The sequence below is a fragment of the Macaca nemestrina genome, chromosome 20, assembly GCF_043159975.1.
Source record: "Macaca nemestrina isolate mMacNem1 chromosome 20, mMacNem.hap1, whole genome shotgun sequence".
Classification (NCBI taxonomy): Eukaryota; Metazoa; Chordata; class Mammalia; order Primates; family Cercopithecidae; genus Macaca; species Macaca nemestrina.
The window spans coordinates 42,819,606-42,836,720 of NC_092144.1; the positions used below are offsets into that span (position 1 = coordinate 42,819,606).

The following is a 17,115-nucleotide window of genomic DNA, read 5'->3' on the forward strand; positions in this document are numbered from 1 at the left end:
TCGGGGAGGCCTCTAGGACGGCGGATGGTAGCGCAGTCGCTGCATGGGTCTTTGAGCTCCAAGGGACTGAGTCATTCTGCCCTGGTCTTCCTCTGCAGAACCCAGCTGGTGAGGGGTGTGGTGGTGGGGAGCTGCCCTCACCCCCTCCCTGAGGCCTCGGCAATAGCTTTCCTGCCAGACCACAGCTGGTCCACCTGCCACCAGGTGAGGTAGGCCCAGGTGGCCCCCACCTGCCCACCCCCAACCAGGGCAGTCACTGCGGCCGCCCGAGGGCACGCCACGTGGCGGTCCTGCCCTGCACGTTCCAGGCCTGCCTTAGAGAACGTCCATACAGGGGAGTTTCGTCTTCTAGGCACTGTCAACACAAATTACGTATAATTGTCATGATTGGGTATTAAGCAGTTGTTATGCAGGAATGGCTGTGGTAGATTCAATCGGCTTTCAGACTTGCCTTCCAAACCTCACAGGATAATTGGGTATCTGTGAGTGAAATATTTCCTGAAAATAAAGGATTTCAGGAACTGCCAGGGAGGCAAGGAAGCCACATGCTCCCCTCCTCAGCCGCCCCCAGCCCCCAGAATTGGTGGCGCAAGCGCTCAGGAGGCCGCTTCCACCTCCTGGGAGTCTCAGCGCTGAGTTTCGCCACAGTCCAGGCACGTTCCTACCAAGGCGGGCAAGGCCAGCGCCCCATGTGGCAAGCCCTGTGTGTCAGGCCAGAGAGGCGGCCTCAGAAGCCACTGCACACCTCTGTGGCACCCTCCTAGACAGCCCAAGAAGAGGCCTGACCGACGCCGTCGAACAGGGGTGCTCCCTTGGCTTTGGGAGATGTGGTCCTGCACCGACAGAAGTGAAGCTCGGGGGTCACATGGTCATTCTCGATGTGATGGGGACAGAGGGCCTCTGTGGGACAAGTGACCTGCAGACAACCACGGGCTGCACTGGGACTGGCTGGCTTCAGAAAAGACAGGCAGAGGGACAGAGACGCCACCTGCATGTACAGAGGAACTCACATATTCTACAACAAAGGAGAGGCAGGCCGGGCGCAGTGGCTCCCACTTGTCATCCCAGCACTTTGGGAGGCCAAGGTTGGAGGACTGCTTGAGGCCGGGAGTTCAAGACCAGCCTGGGCAACACAGTGAGACCCCATCTCTTAAAAATCAATCAATCAATCAATACAATAAAAAAAATCAGAAAGGGGAGGCAGTGAGGAAACTTGGCTCTCTCGCCTGCAGCAAGCTTCCCCCTGCATAACCCACTCAGTGGAGACAACTGTCTCTGAATGCCTTTGCTGCTTTTTAAGAAAAAAATAGTACTTTCACGAAGGCACAGCTCACAGAAGCACCAAACTAAAGAAAGGCTGACCCAGTTTTCACCTGCGAAGTGCGGCCTGACATTGGTCACCTTTGCCAGCCACGTTGACAACTCCACACACTATTCCACAGGAAGGAGCTGGAAAGAGGAGGAGCACCACGTGCTGGATATTCACGCCAGCCTGTAAGAGGCTGAAATGCTTCACACTGGACTTCAGCCCTGAATTTTGTTTTAAATGACCTTTTCTGACGCAACTTGAGGACACACTGGTGCTTTGGTGGCAATAACTGGTGGGCAAAACGAGCCCATGTTTTCTGAAGATTTTGGGCTGGGGGTGTGGACGCACAAGGGCACCCAAGTTCTGGGCAGATGTGGCGGCACAGAGGCCTGTGGATACGTGTAAGCCCGTCACAGTTTTAATCTTCAAGGGGTGCGCACTGAGGGGTGGACGCTCCAAACCGCGGCCCATGCTTGATGCAGAGGCAACGTGCAGCCCCCGCATATTTGGGCCAGAGCTCTGGGCCAGAGCTTGGCGAGTGGTGCTGGGTTGACCAGGAGCAAGTGTGGGCTATGAGGACAGGCTGACAGCCTGTTCCACGGATGGCCGACATGCCATGGCAGCGGCAGCATCACAACTCCTCCAAGTGCGAGGCAGGAGGGGTCCAGCCAACTCATCCCTGGAGCAGGCTAGCTACTACCCACCCAAAATAATTAACACCCGGAACAGGCTCTCCAGCAGAGGGCAGCAGCCAGCAAGACAGGCAGGAGTGCCACCGCCCCTCTGCAACCATCTCCGCAGGCTCCGTCCATAAATTTGCGACTCACACGTGCAGCCCATGCAGCCCGGGTCCAGCTGGGTCTAACAGCCCCTGCTCCCTCCTGCTCACCTGGAAGGCGATGGGGTGGTGCACATACCCCAGCTAGGCTCAAGCCCAGCGTGCACCTCCTCCCCAGCAGCAGGAAGCGGCTTCCTGATTGGCTGAGAGGAGGCCGTGGTCTGCCTAAGTCCCAGCAACGACATCCTGGCCCCGTTGTTTTTCCTTATGTGGCCATTCCTCTAACACCTTCGTCTATAAATTTCTCCCAGGCAAGACTTGGGTAGAAGAGGCTTGTATCCAGGCGGAAGTGAGAGAGGCCTTAAGCAACCAGGGGGAATCTAGGTGAGTGGTGAATAATAAGGTGGATGGAGTTACTGCAGTGTCAGGGGGGCAGGCACATCTGTCAGTGCCAGGAGATGACAAATGGGGCAGGAGCAGCAAGTTCCCAGACCCAGATCTGCAGGAATGGGGTCCCCAGAGACCGTGTCACTAGGCTTCCTGCTGGGACCCACAAATCCAGCCCGTGGAGCGCTCCCGGGCACACGGCCCAGCTCCTGTCCTCAGAAGTTTATCACCTAACATGAAGACGGACCACAGTCCTATAAAAATGCTGCAGCTGCCCAGACAGTGGTGGAAGGGCTGCCTGGCAGCAAGTGTCGACCAAGCTATGTGCCTCCAGCACGGGTGGGGTGGTGCCGAAGAGGTCAGTGAGGCGGTGTAAGGGGCGGCCCAGGCCACATCATTCCCTTTCCCCAGCTGGGCCTCAATGGATCTCAGGTACTCAAGAGGTGGAGAGAGGAGGCTGGGCCGGGAACAGGAGCTTGGGAGCAAAAATAGGCAGAGCTAGTGAAACCCCCGCAGTTGGGCAGAGGGCTTAGGAAAGCAGGTAGTCGGGACATGGGGTTACAAACCTGAGGTGGGGAGTGTGTTCCGCACCCCAGTCCCTGTGCTGGGCTCCCTGCTCTGGGCCCCACATACCCCGCCTTCTGGGACTCAACACCAACCTCAAGGGCAAATCTTGGCTCTGCCGCTGGCCAGCTGAATGGCCTCTCCGTGCCTCAGTTTCCTCATCCGTAAAATGGGGATGATACTGGTGCCTCCCTCCCAGGGCTGCTATGTCAGTCAAATGATTTAACATACATGGAGTATACAGAATAGTGTTTGGCACCCAAGGAGCTCTGTGTACAGTGACCTAGCCATCGCAGTCACTGTTCAGAGGCCTGGAGGGAGCCTGGAGGGAGCCTGGAGAATGGGGATCCCTCCTCAGGCAGCAGGAGAGGAGGTTGTGGGCATCCTGTGCCAGGCTTTGAGAAGCAGCCTCTTGACTATTCCTTTAAAACCAAAGAGAATCTGCATAGGTCCACGGCCCGGACACCCACTCCCGCACCCTCCAGGCAGCCAAGTTCTCTACAGAAGTCCTTCTCGGGCCCACACACTTCCAGCGTCTCCAGAATGTTCACCAGCGAAAACGCGGAGGTGTGTCCTCTGCACCAGCTACCGGGACACGTGCGCACAGACAGGCTTCTGGCTGGACAGAGGGCGCCTGTGCCCACCATCCCTTCACGGCTGCCCCTCACCCTCAGAGAGCTGACCCAGGGTCCCCACCTTCCTGGGGTGGGCCTGGGACGTGTAAGAGGGAGAGAGCCACAGAGGGTGAGAAGTACCTCCTGATGTTTGGGGCCAAGCAGTTATGCTGTGTCTAGCTGTCTCAGCACTAAGTTGCTTATAATTCACATTCATTTAGTTTAGGTAATTGCTGCGATATTTTCTGGGTATACATGACCATAATTGTGTAATTAACGTGATACACCAGTTACTAAAGGAAAATCCTTTTCGGAATAAGGGCCATGCAGTCCTGCAAGGAACGCCCTGAGACACCTGGGGCCGAGCAGAGGGTGTCTTACGGTCCCCAAAGTGGGAGCAGCCACTATGGAGGACTTGGAGGCAAAACCGGATGTTTCTACCGGTGGAGCCCTGGCATAGCTCCTTTTGCATGCAACTAGAAGCACGTGCTACATTCTTCTTGAATTCCCATGGAAGGAGGGGAGCTGCTCCACACCGTTCTTCTGCGGTGACCAAGTGGGTCATCAGAAGGTATAGGCGAAGGCGCCCAAGCCCTACCCTTGGAATTGCCGCCTGGGTGGTACCAGCGACCTATCCAAGGCTCTGCCCCAACTCCCAGGTGGGTCCCGGCTCCTTTAGCACTGTTCCCTGTGGGTCTCCCAAAGAACAGGCACAGGGACTTGGCAGTGAACTGGGGGGCTGTCCCATGCCTCCCCTTCCCCAGGCCCCAGCATGAGGACAAACAGAGAGAAAGCTAGGAATGAACACCCGCTGAGGCTCCAAGTGCCTGAAATGAGCAAGAGGCATTCACGTGAAGTGTTACCAAGAAGGGACTGACCTGAAGCCTTGGACTAAAGGCAGAAATGCATGATTAATAAAACTGGTGCTAGCTGGTCAGCATCACCGTGTAGCCGGCACCAACACGGCAGCGTCAGACACGGGCTGTCTGCAGCAGATGCGGTGCTCGGCTTCGGCAGCTTGCTCTGCTGCCCGGAGCTCCTCACTCCCTCCTCTCGCTGCTCCCACCCCCGTCCTGGTCTACAGACAGAGACGGTTTGACCTGGGGCAACACCCTCCTACCAGGACTTCCAGAAGGCCAGCCGGCATGGTCACAGGGTATATGGGGCCAGGCGTCTTGGGCTTGTATGGACCATCTCCACGTGGCCAATCAGGTGAAGTCACACTCCTAGAGCCCCACTGCCGCCCAGGTCACTCTCCCTGACTACTCAGCTCCTGCCAAGGGGGACCCACAAGGCACTGCATTGTGGGGAGGGGTGGGCAGACTGATCCAATCCAGGCCCTGCTGCCCACTCAGTCTGATGCTTGAGGCAGGTTGTGTAGCTGCTCCAGTAAGAAAAACTGAACAGTCAACTGCAGCATTTAGCATGACAACCCTTTTGGGGCTCAGGGATCTTCCCACTGCACAGAGGAAGATGCTGCAGCTCAGAACAATGACGGGTTGGGGTCAGGAAACCCACTGAATCCGTGTTCAGGCTTCGAGTCCATGCAGGGTCTCCGACTGCAAAGCATATGGTCTTGACCCGGATGCCTCTGAAACCTCAAGTCTGTCAGTAGGTGGGGGCCGGAACAGTGCTGACCTCAGGGCTTGCTGTGAAGGCTGAAGAAGATGCTGGGAAAAACTTCAATTCCATAAACACTGGCAGTGGGTGATGCCATGACTAACGCCTTCCGGGGCCCTGACCTCGCACCCATGCACGAGGCCTGAACTGAGCAGAAAGAGGTCTGCAAGGACAACTGGCCCACCAAGTCCTGGGCGAAGGCACCCCAGGCCAGCTGGTGGAAAGCAGGAGCTGGGGTCTGGGGGAGGCCTGGGATACTGAGGCCCCGCCCAGAAGGGGGGGATCCGCCAATCACAGGCAAGGGCAGCGGCCAAGACGGCAGCGGTCACAGCAGGAGGAAGAGACACGACAGACAGGAGCATCTCACCCTCTCTCTAAGAGCTGCCTTATCAAGGCACGAGATAATTAGCATTTTAATTGGATAATTGGGAATTCTAAATTGCCTATCTTGTATTAAGCATAACTGAGGACATAACATGACATTCAATTAACAAATCTTCCCCTTTATTTTCAACGTGCTTGATTAGGTTGAGTTTCTGAGTTCCTCGGATTAGTTACTGGATAAAACATTCTATCTCCTTCTCCGTCCCCAAAGCTCTGGCTCGTCAGACTGTAATATACTTAGGTTTTATATGTACGTGGAGAAGTCTTAGAAATCCTCTGCACAAAGAAAAAAAGCCCTGATCATGTTAACACCCAGAGATCATCTCTAGCCAACATTTTGTTGAACATCCTTCCAGGCATTTTTTTAAATGTATAAACACAGATTAATATTTAGTAATTATTTAAAATATAATTAGCTGTGTCTGGGCTCGGTGGCTCACGCCTGTAATCCCAACACTTTGGGAGGCTGAGGTGGGTGAATCACCCGAGGTCAGGAGTTCGAGACCAGCCTGACCAACATGATAAAACCCCGTCTCTACTAAAAACACAAAAATTAGCCAGGCATGGTGGCGGGTGCCTTAATCCCAGCTATGTGGGAGGCTGAGACAGGAGAATTGCTTGAACTTGGGAGGCGGAGGATGTAGTGAGCCGAGATCACGCCAGTGTGCTTCAGCCTGGGTGACAAAGCCAGACTCTGTCTTGAAATAAATAAATAAATAAATAAGCAAGCTGTAATTAAAAAAAAAAAAAACAAAAAAACTCACCTTTTTACGGAAGTAAGATGTACCTACAGAAAAGAACCCACATCCTACAGACACAGCACAATGGCCCGGCACAACCTGCACACGCCTGCGTGCCTGGCCATACACCTGGTCAGTCTCTCTTCCCCAGGGGTAGCCTAACTCCTATCACCATAGATTAGTTTGCCTACTTTTGAACTTCATGTAAACGGAGTCAAACAATATGGTCTCTTTTGTGTTGGCTGCTTCCGCTGCTCATGTTTGTGGAGCCGTCTAGGTGGGCAGCAGTTCCTGGTTGGTTCTCACTGCTGGCCTGTGTTCTGCTGCGGGGGTGAGCCCCCGTGTGTTTCTCCATCCTTCTGTGGGTGAGCATTCGGGTTGTTTCCAGATCGTAGCTATTATGGGTGGTGTAGTCATGAATGTTCTTGTAGTCTTTTGGGGCCCATGTATGCATCTCTGGTTGAGCAAACAGCCAGGAGTAGAAATGCTGTATCACAGGGTTTTGGGGGGGTCAGCTTTATAGACAAAGTCCAACAGGTTTTCTGAGTAGTTGTATGTACGTGGTCATTGTCCTGAAACTTCCTCCCCTCCATACCTGTGAATGGGACCCAAACTGGGCTGAAACAAGTCTGCAGGGACAAACAGCCTCACCCGGTCCAGCGCAGGGGCTGGGCTGACCCACTGAAGATTCTTGTTAAACAACATTTTCCTTATCCACAGGTACATGTATGTACTTTTTATTCTTGTTTTTCATTTTTATTTTTAGAGAAAGGGTATCACTCTGTCGCTCAGGTTGGAGTGCAGTGGTGCAATCATAGCTCACTGCAGGCTCAAAGTCCTGGGCTCAAGTGATTCTCCCCCTTCAGTCTCCTGAGTAGCTGGGACTACAGGCATGCACCACCATGCCCAGCTAAATTTTTTAAAGTTTTGTGGAGATGGGGGTCTCACTATGTTGCCCAGGCTGGTCTGGAACTCCTGGGCTCAAGCAATCCTCCCACCTCGGCCTCCCAAAGCTCTGGTATTACAGGTGTGGGCCACTGTGCCTGGCCTATTTTTATTTTTAATGCCGTCACTATGTCCAGAATCTGACACTTTTCTCCACCACCACTGCTCCCACCCTGGTGCAGGCCATGGTTCTCTCTCCCTCGGGGATGGCGACAGTGGCTGGGGACGGTGAATGGTGATGGTGGTCTGGCTGGCCGCCCTGCTTCAGCCCTTGTCCCCTGCAGAGTGTGTTCCACAAACAGATCTTTCCACAGCTTAAGTAGAATCACAGGACTCCTCTGCTCACACCAACCGTGACTTCCCATCGGCAGCCCACCTCCCCCTTACTCCCCCGTCATGTCTTGTCTTCTTAGTCGAACTCCTCGCTGCTCCTGGAGCTGCCAGGCAAGTTCCCACCAGGCCACTGGATCAGTTTTTTCTCTCTGTCTGGAATGTCCACCCCAGACAGCCATAGCATGCTCTCTCCCGCTTCAGGTCTCTCCTCCCCTTCACAGGGAGGTATCCTGAGTCCCTGGATAAAGGTAGCTTCCTCCCCTGCAACCCTCACCACCATCTGACATGTTTATCTAGCTATCCCTATCTAGCATCAATCAATCCATCCATCAATCCATCAATCATCTGTCTACATCTACCTACTTATCATCCATCTACCCATCTGTCCATCTATCCATCACTCTGTATCTATCTGCCTACCTACCTATAATCCATCTACCCATCCATCCATCACTCTATCATCTACCTACCTATCATCCATCTATCCATCATCTATCTACTTACCTATCATCCATTTACTCATCCATCCATCACTCTATATCTACCTATCTACCTAACTGCAATCCAACTACCCATCCATCCATCGCTCTATCATCTATCTACCTACCTGCCTATCATCCATCTACCCATCCGTCCATCCATCCATCACTCTATCATCTATCTACCTACCTATCATCCACCTACCCATCCATCCACCCACCCATCCATCCATCCATCCATCTCTCTATCTACCATCCATCTACCCATCTGTCCATCCATCCATCACTCTATCATCTATCTACCTACCTACCTATCATCCATCTACCCATCCATCCACCCATCCATCCATCCATCCCTCTATCTACCATCCATCTACCCATCTATCCATTCTTCTATCAATCATCTATTTCTGTCAATCTACTTATCATCCATCCCTCCCTCCCTCTATCCATCCATCCACCCATCCATCCTTCTGTATCTATCTATCTATCTATCTATCTATCTATCTATCTATCTATCCATCTATCTAGCTAGCTATCCATGCATCCATCCCTCTATATCTATCCACCCATCCATCTATTCCTCTATCAATCATCTATTTCTGTATCTATCCATTTATCATTCTATCTACTCATCCATCACTCTATCAATCATCTATTTCTATATCTACCACCTACCTATCAACTATCCATCCAGCTATCATCCTATCTATCTATCATCCATCCATCCATCCATCCATCCATCCATCCATCCATCCATCATGAAGGTGATGAGCATCTATTTCTGTATCTACCTACCTACTTACCTACTTATCATCCATCCATCCACCCATCTATCCATTGATCTCTAGCCTCCCATTAGGCTTGAGCTTTATCTTTTTGTTCACTGTAGTTTCCCTCAGAGACCGGAATAGTGCTTGGCACATCACAAGTCTTTGGGATACCTCTGTTGAGTGACTGAATAAGTAAACGGCTGTATGAGCAGCACCACAGCCTCTAATTTACTTAACCAACTTCCTACTGTTAGAGATGGAGGCTGCTTCTGCCTCTCTGTATGATGGCCACCCATGGCCTTATGCCTCTTCACTGTCTTCGGGCTAAATTCCTACAAGGGAGATTATTGAGCAAATGCACATTTCCAATTCTCAGGGCATGTTCTGCAAAAAGGACCCCTGAACACTCAAGGATTTTGGGGTCCTGAGCAGCACACCGCAGGGCCCGTTGCCCGCAGGACTGGGAATCTGGTGGGTAAAACACTGTTTCACTGATGAACTAACAAATTGTAACATGCTTATATGTCTATTTCCTCATATTTCTTCCTTTCTGAATGACTTGTTCCTTTTTTTAAAAAAAAATGCGAATGTTCATCATTTTCTTATTGATCCTTAAGGGATTTATACAGGAAGAACACAGGCAGTGGATCTGACTATCATTTATGTAACAAGTTTCCCCTTTGCTCCTTAATTTTCTTTATGGCATTTCTGGACAGATAATTTACATTTTTATTGGCCAGATCTGTTACATTTTTTTCTTTATGGCTTCTTCCTTTCAGAAGTCGTTCCCTACCCCTATGATTATATAAACTCTATCATCTTTTGTGGGCTTCTTGTTTGCACATTTACTTAATCAATCAACCTAGAATTTATTGTGATGTAGGTCATGAGGCAGAATGCCATCTGATTATTTTCTTTGCTCTCACTAACTGCCCCTTGTGCGCTGGCTTGGAGCACCGTCTTGTTGAAAGAGAAATCCTTTATACAACAAGCGTGGTTGGGGGCTGCTCCTGTCACCTGCTCCTGTGGTGGGACTTCCCACTGCCCTCACTGGGGCTTTCAGGGCAAGTCCACCCCCTCCCCAAGCAGCTGGCCCCATTGTGACCCCCTCCAGTGAGTACCTTCTCTACTGATTTTCAGGAAGAAGGGCAGGACATCAGGGGCAGAGCTCGACTGGTGCCTGGGAGGCTGACAACACAGAGCAGGAAGAAACTCAAAGCTCGCAGTGCCTGCCTCGAGGGAAATTCAGAATCTGTTACTCCAGATCTGTGTTTGGCACGTTGAGCAAGCGAGGGAGCTCCGGCTTTGGAAGGCCTGGGAAGAGCTGTGTAAACACAAGCACCATTGGCCAACTGTTCTCTGACTTATTCTGGGATCAACACCTGCTCATGTCTGACCCAATCTCACTAGTCCATGCCGACCGCAGACATAACACCTTTCTTGGCCCTAGAACAAAAACTACCCCTTTTGAAAACGAACAGAAAGCCGGTGTGGTGGTGCATGTGTGGTGGTGTACTCAGGAGGATGAGGCGGGAGGATCGCTGGACCACAGGAGTTTAAGTCCAGCCTGGACGATATAGTGAAACCCTGTATTAGTCCATTTTCAAGCTGCTGATGAAGACATACCTAAGACTGGGTAATTATAAAGAAAAAGAGGTTTAACGGACTCATAGTTCCATGTGGCTTGGGAGGCCTCACAATGATGGTGGAAGGCAAGAAGGAGCAAGTCACATCTTACACGGCGGCAGGGAAGAGAGAAAATGAGAACCAGTGGAAGAGGTTTCCCCTTATAAAACCATCAGATCTCATGAGACCTATTCACTACCATGAGAACAGTATGGGGGGAAGCACCCCCATGATTCAATATCCACACAGCCAAACCATATCAGACCTCAGCTCTTTAAAAAAACAAACAAACAACAACAAAAAAAACCCAGGTTACCCTCAGATACATCCAGAGAGGCTCAAACCATATGACTAGGAAACAAAAAGAATTGCCAGAGGCCAGGTGCAGTGGCTCACACCTGTAATCCCAGCACTTTGGGAGGCCGAGGCGGGTGGATCACTTGAGGTCAGGAGTTCAAGACCAGCATGACCAACATAGTGAAACCCTGTCTCTACTCAAAATACAAAAATTAGCCAGGCGTGGTGGTGCACATCTGTAACGCACCACTGCACTCCAGTCTGGGTGACAGAGTGAGATTCAGTCTCAAAACAAACAAACAAACAAACAAAAAGGCTTGCCAGAGTGGCAGATAATCCTAGTTCAACACAACCCAGAGGCCACTGTCCCTCTAAGGAACACTGGCACCCTGTCTCCATCCTCCCCAGGAAGGTGTGGGGGAAGCAAGCCAGGTATGCAGGGAGCTTTCTGGAGGGGCGAGCAGGGGCAAGGAGGGAAGGGGCTGCCTTTGAGCTCACATTTCCCAAAGCACAATACGAGTCCATCCACGGGATGACATTATGTGGTACTCCACTAGCATATTTCCTTCACGCACTAGGTATTTATTTTAAAGCGTTAACATCTGTTAATGGCAAATTAGATTGGGTTTCATTCATAACGAGGATAAAAAGCCTCTTAAAACATATATTTAAAGGAAAAAAAAAAATGAGTCAATTGAAAGAAAACGATTAAGCAGATAATAATAGAGGTGGGACAAGAACTTGACCGAAACTGCCAGGGTGTCCTGTGGAATGACTAACTCTGGGAGATTCCACCTTAATACTTCTTTAAGGAAAAGCCTGGTTTTTCGCTCTTGGGCAAGGCCTTTGGTTCAGAAGCTCCCCAAGTGCCCACATGGCAGGTGGCGGGATGCAGCCTCAAACTCCTGGGCTCAAGCAATCCTCCTGCCTCAGCCTCCTGAGTAGCTAGGACTACTGGCGTGCACAACCACACCTGGCTAATGTATTTATTTCATTTTAGTTTATATTTGTAGAGACAGGGTCTTACTATGTTGCCCAGGCTGCTCTCGAACTCCTGGCCTCAAGTGATCCTCCCATCTTGGCCTCCCAAAGCCCTGGGATTACAGGTGTGAGCCACTGCGCCCGGCCCAGGTTCAATATTTAGGGAGCACACGCTTGGCAGAGGATCTCAGGTCTCATGCCACTGGACTCCAGCCTGGCCAACAGTGGGAGACACCCAGATCCCACCTTGTAGAGTGAGGACAGAATCCTCGAGTTACCCCTTCGAGAAAAAGAAAGTGCTTTACTTTGGATTCCCTCTAGGGCATTTTTCTGTTTTGTGTTGAAAGAGTCCAGCACTACTTTATTTCTAAACATCAAATTCCTTTTTCAGCCTTACAATCTGAAAATACTTCACAAATGTGTCGTTTCAGATCTAACTTTCTCTGGAAAGTGCTGTTTCCTGTCAATGCCTTTCTAAAGCACTGTCGCACCTGGGCCCAGCTCTGGGCAGCCCCTGCAACTCACTCAGTTCATCCTGGGGGTCTAGTACCCAGTTCCCTCCCTACTGCCCTCCGCTGAGGGTTCTGGAGAGGAGAGAAGAAGCAGTCTGTCCACATGGGCACAGAGCCACTCTCGGTGCTGTGAGCACAGGACACTGGATACAGGGACCTGGTCACCTGGGAGGCAGCGCCAAGCCAGTGGTCAGTATGCAGCAGGTGACCTCAGTTACCCCATTAGGCTGGAGGGAACCAGGAGGGGCCGGGTCACTGCAGCCCCAGATCCCCAGCACCTGCAGGAAGCGAGGATCACAGACGCCTGTGAAAGGTGTCTCCTCCCTGAGAAGGTTCTTCCAAGCATCAAGGAACCACAAGGCCCAGGACGCAGCGAAATGTGCCATGGAGGGAGGCCCAGACACCATCCGGCAGGGCCAGCCTGGGCGGGCCCTAGGTGGGCAGGGCCCCTCCACCACATGCGGCTGTGTTTTATGGCAGCGAACCGGCTGTTAAGCGTGAACTGCCGACAACCCCTCTTCTAATGAGCCTTTCCATCCTCACTCACGACTCCAAACGTTATTTTAGTCACACTTGGCTGAAGGAACAACAGGAACGCTATTTATCACTTTGAAAGTCTTTATCTACTTAAGATGATGAATGGGGGTGGCAGTCACGCTGCCCCTACAGAGATCAGCCCTGAAAAGAGGAGTGCCTTGGCCAGGGATGTGCTCCAAGCGTGGCGCTGGGGAGGCGGAGGCTGTCGTGGCTCGTGGCATTTCTAGCACGTTCTGCACCTGTGCCCCATCGGGGACCTCTCGGTGTGGATGTCACCATCCAGGCTCTCAGCACCCTCTCGTGGCACAGAGGTGGGAGGTGGGGGAAGTGGGACAGCCCCAGGCGCCCCCCATCGGTCCCCAGCTGCAGCAGGATGTCCACTCTGGCTCCACAGAGGATGGGAGGGGAGATTTAAGAACCAACTCACATGTCCTAAACCTTTGCTGCTGACACCCCAGAGACTCAGGGCACATCCCAAAAAATACTCCTCCAACCGGGGGATGCCAGGAATAACTCCTGCGAATTCAACTTTTGGGTAGCTTAAACCTATTTATCAATAGCTAATTAATAAGGTCTAAGTCTTTGGATGACAGGATGATTAAACTGGTTTTGAAATAATCCATTTTTAATTAAAATGCTACCCTCTTTTGGCTTCTGGATATATTCAAAAGGAAGCCTTAACAGATGTCTTGTTTTTAAATATACATTATACAAGGCCAATAATTAGAAGAATTTGTGCTTTTAATTATATCTTAATTATTCTTTGCCTATCGATGCAAAGTTAAATATCCTTTCTTTATGACACTAACACTACTCCCCAAAGCCAGTAGATTGCTAGCAGGAATTCTGTGTGTGAACAGCAGCGACAGTGCCTATAGGTAACCCGTACCCCCGTCCTGGCAGGCGGCAATCTGATCATGGCAAAGCACTGGCTCTGGGTAGCGATCTCCTGGCCCCCACCCTGTAAGAGACATGCTTGAAGACAGAACTGGTCGTTATGTGATGAGGGTCTGGGCCCCTCTCCTGTAGAGTCAGGAGCCAGGAAGTTCCTTGACTTTACTCACCACCCTGAACACACTCTGAAGCATCTCACCAGTGCCACCCACTGTAATTTAGAAAATTCGCACAGTGCCGAGGAGGGCTCAGAGGATGCGGAAGAGGGAGTCAAGCCCACGGATGCCGGGCTTCCCGATGTGCCTCGCTGGGTCCCCACAGGGAGCCCGGGTATCATACACCTGTCCAGCGTACCCCGAGCTCCCTCTTCCAGGACCCACACCAACACCCATCCCAAGCCCACCCACTTCTAGCACCTTCTATCAGACGCCTTCCACACTGACCCTCATCCACCTGCCAGTCTTTAACAGGTCCCCTCCTGGCCCACCTTCCCACCAGGAGGTCATGGCTATAGGGGTCTCAGTGGAATCTCGGCAGCTGCTGCCCCTCAGGAGACAGGATGATGTCCACGCTCCACCTCCTGCTCATCACCAGTTACCAGCAAAAACCACCCGCACGCCAGGCATTGATACCCCTCTCCAGGAATCTCCCTGGGTTCCCCAAGGGGCCTCTCCATCCTCTCAACACCAAAAGCCCTCTGTACGCAAGCCCCTCCCCACTCCTACACTGCAGAGCTTTCAGCCTGGCACCCTCCCGTTCCCTCCCAGTCTTGAAGGGCACTCCTAGAGGCAGGCCCATGTCACCCACACCCAAGGCTGGTCACAGTGATGAGCACACAGTAGGTCCTCAGTAAACATCTGAAGAAAGGGTAACGGATGGCAAGAATAGCAGGCTTGAACACGCCAACAATCCAAAGAGAACATTCACACGTACATGTACACGTGCATATGCGCACACAACCACAGGCAGCCGAAACCCCGTCTGCCCAGGGGCTGCCCTGAGTGGAGATCTAGCCCTGTGTTCCCTCTGCTTCCTCTTTCTGGGCACGTATCTTAGCCTCCCTGCAGCTAGGCTGGGACCATAGGACTGACTCTCATTCCAAGAGGAATACGAAGTGACACGTGCTGCTTCCAGGCCATGGCTTTTAAGAGTGGGTGTGAATTCTCCATGTTCTCTCTCTTCCCTCTCAGAGGGGGCAGAGTTGGGCAGTGGAAGCAGCCCTGCAGCCCTGCTGGAGGAGAGCTACTGGGCCAGCCACAGATGGCAGCATGAGCAAGAAATGAGCCTTTGCTGTGCCAAGCCACTGAGATCTGGGTTTCTGTTGTTACTGCCCCAAAGGCTACCCTATACTGACTAATACACCCGGGGATTTAGAATACGGCAAAAGTGGAATTTTATACTGGGGGGCAAAGACATTATTCCAAAGACAACAGGTCACTTAGTCATTATGCATGGGCAGAAAAGCTAGAATCCTTGTTTATATATTATTCTTAAATGCAGTTTAGCTCAGTTAACGTATTAAATATAAAAAACGAAACCATGCAGAAACACAGATATCTATTAAAGTATACACAGCAGTGTCTGAAATATTTCATAATTATGCAAAAACTATTATTTAAAAGAAAGTCATAAGACTATAGAGATAGAAAAAGCATGCTGATAACTGGATTATATTGAGGTAGCAGCAAAAGCGACTCGCAAAGGCATAAACTATACAGGAAAGGACCAACGTGACAACTGATATTTACAATTTCTGTACATCAAATTGGGAAAAATATTTTCAACACACAGAGCAATAATACAAAGAGCCCGATTACAAAGCAATAAGTCACACACGAATATCCCCACTGCAACTGGGCAAGGGACTGACAACCCACAAAGATAAATGCCCAAGAAATACTTACAAGAGAAGCTTAAGCTCGTCAGTAATCGAATAAGCAAAAATAAAGATGGGGTATTACTTTTCCCTAATCAGAATGATACAGGTGAATAACAGAAATAACACAATTAATCTTGAGGCCTGGGTGGGTACACCGGCACTCACGGTTTGGGAGGAGGGGTGTCCTGCACACTGGCTGAGAACAGAGCTTCTGGAGAGAGGCCACCTGGCTCCTCTAAGACCCATCTGTCCACTGCGGGGTTTCTACAGTGCAGAGAGGATACTACACTCCTCTCTGCTCCCCCTACGGGATTAAATGAGAACATCCCCGGGAAGCACATGGTATCTGCTCACCAGACACTAACCCAGCCCCAGCCTTGAAGGGAGAACAACTTTTCTAGATGGCACTGGGCTTTGGGCACCAACATTTTCCCAGCAATTCCACTTGCAGGAGTTTACCCCAAGTAGACGGTCAGTTCAACACCCGAGAGACGGTGAGGTAGGGTTGATGGTTGCAATGCCGTTCACACTGGGAACCACCTGGCTTCCGGGGGCAGTCTGGGTAAGTGGATTATGATGCAGCCCCAGTGTGCCCCAGTTCACTGCCGGGAAGACACTTCTGCTGCACAAACTCTGCCCAGTGTGAGCCCAGAAGATCAAAGCCCGTATGTCTGTGCCCCAGAGAGACCGGAAGCCTGTTTGCTAGAGCAATAAGGTTTTGTGCGCCTCTGCATCAAAGGGTTTTTTTCCTATCTTGTTTATAATGTTCTGTACTGACTGGATTTCCTACTGGCATATGTATCTTTTTATCAGAGTAAAGCTATTTTCATTTTGAAAATACTTTTGGGAAGAAATGAAAGCTACCTGTCAAAGACCTGCTCCCCTTGCCCCAGCCTCGCCCCACTGGCCCCACGGGGCTACTTGTCCTGATGTGTTCTGCCCAGAGCACACAGCGCACACTCCCCAAGCACAGCCGCCACCCAGGACGACACCAGGAAGCTGCCACCAGAGGTCGCAAGTGCACGCCATCTGCCACCCACACAGAGCTCCTTGAAAAACCTTCAGCCTGGCTGGAGGAACCACAGTGTATCTGTTTTGTATACCATTGTTGTGGACAAAGTAAAAAATAAGCAATCCAGCCAGGCGCTGTGGCTTAGCACTTTGGGAGGCTGAGGAAGGAGGATCGCTTGAGCCCAAGAGGTTGAGGCAGTGAGCTTGCACCACTGCACTCCAGCCTGGGCAACAGAGCAAGATCCTGTGAAGGAAGGGAGAGATGGAGAGAGGAAGGGAGAGAGGAAGGAAGAGAGGAAGGGAGGGAGGGAGGGAGGGAGGGAGGGAGGAAGGAAGGAAGGAAAAGAAAAGCAATTCAAGCCTAATTCTTCCCTGACTCTATTAGGAAACTCTACCATGGGGTGAGATCACCCAAAGTCTGAATGTCCAGGTCCCCCCTGGAGGCCAGGGCT

The 17,115-nt window shown here is 51.3% G+C and overlaps 1 protein-coding gene across 2 annotated transcripts in view; it reads right to left on the reverse strand.

Moving 5' to 3' along the window:
- Window positions 1–17,115, reverse strand: part of LOC105495583 (peptidase D) — a 137,450-nt gene that overhangs the window by 27,291 nt on the left and 93,044 nt on the right. The window lies entirely within an intron of this gene.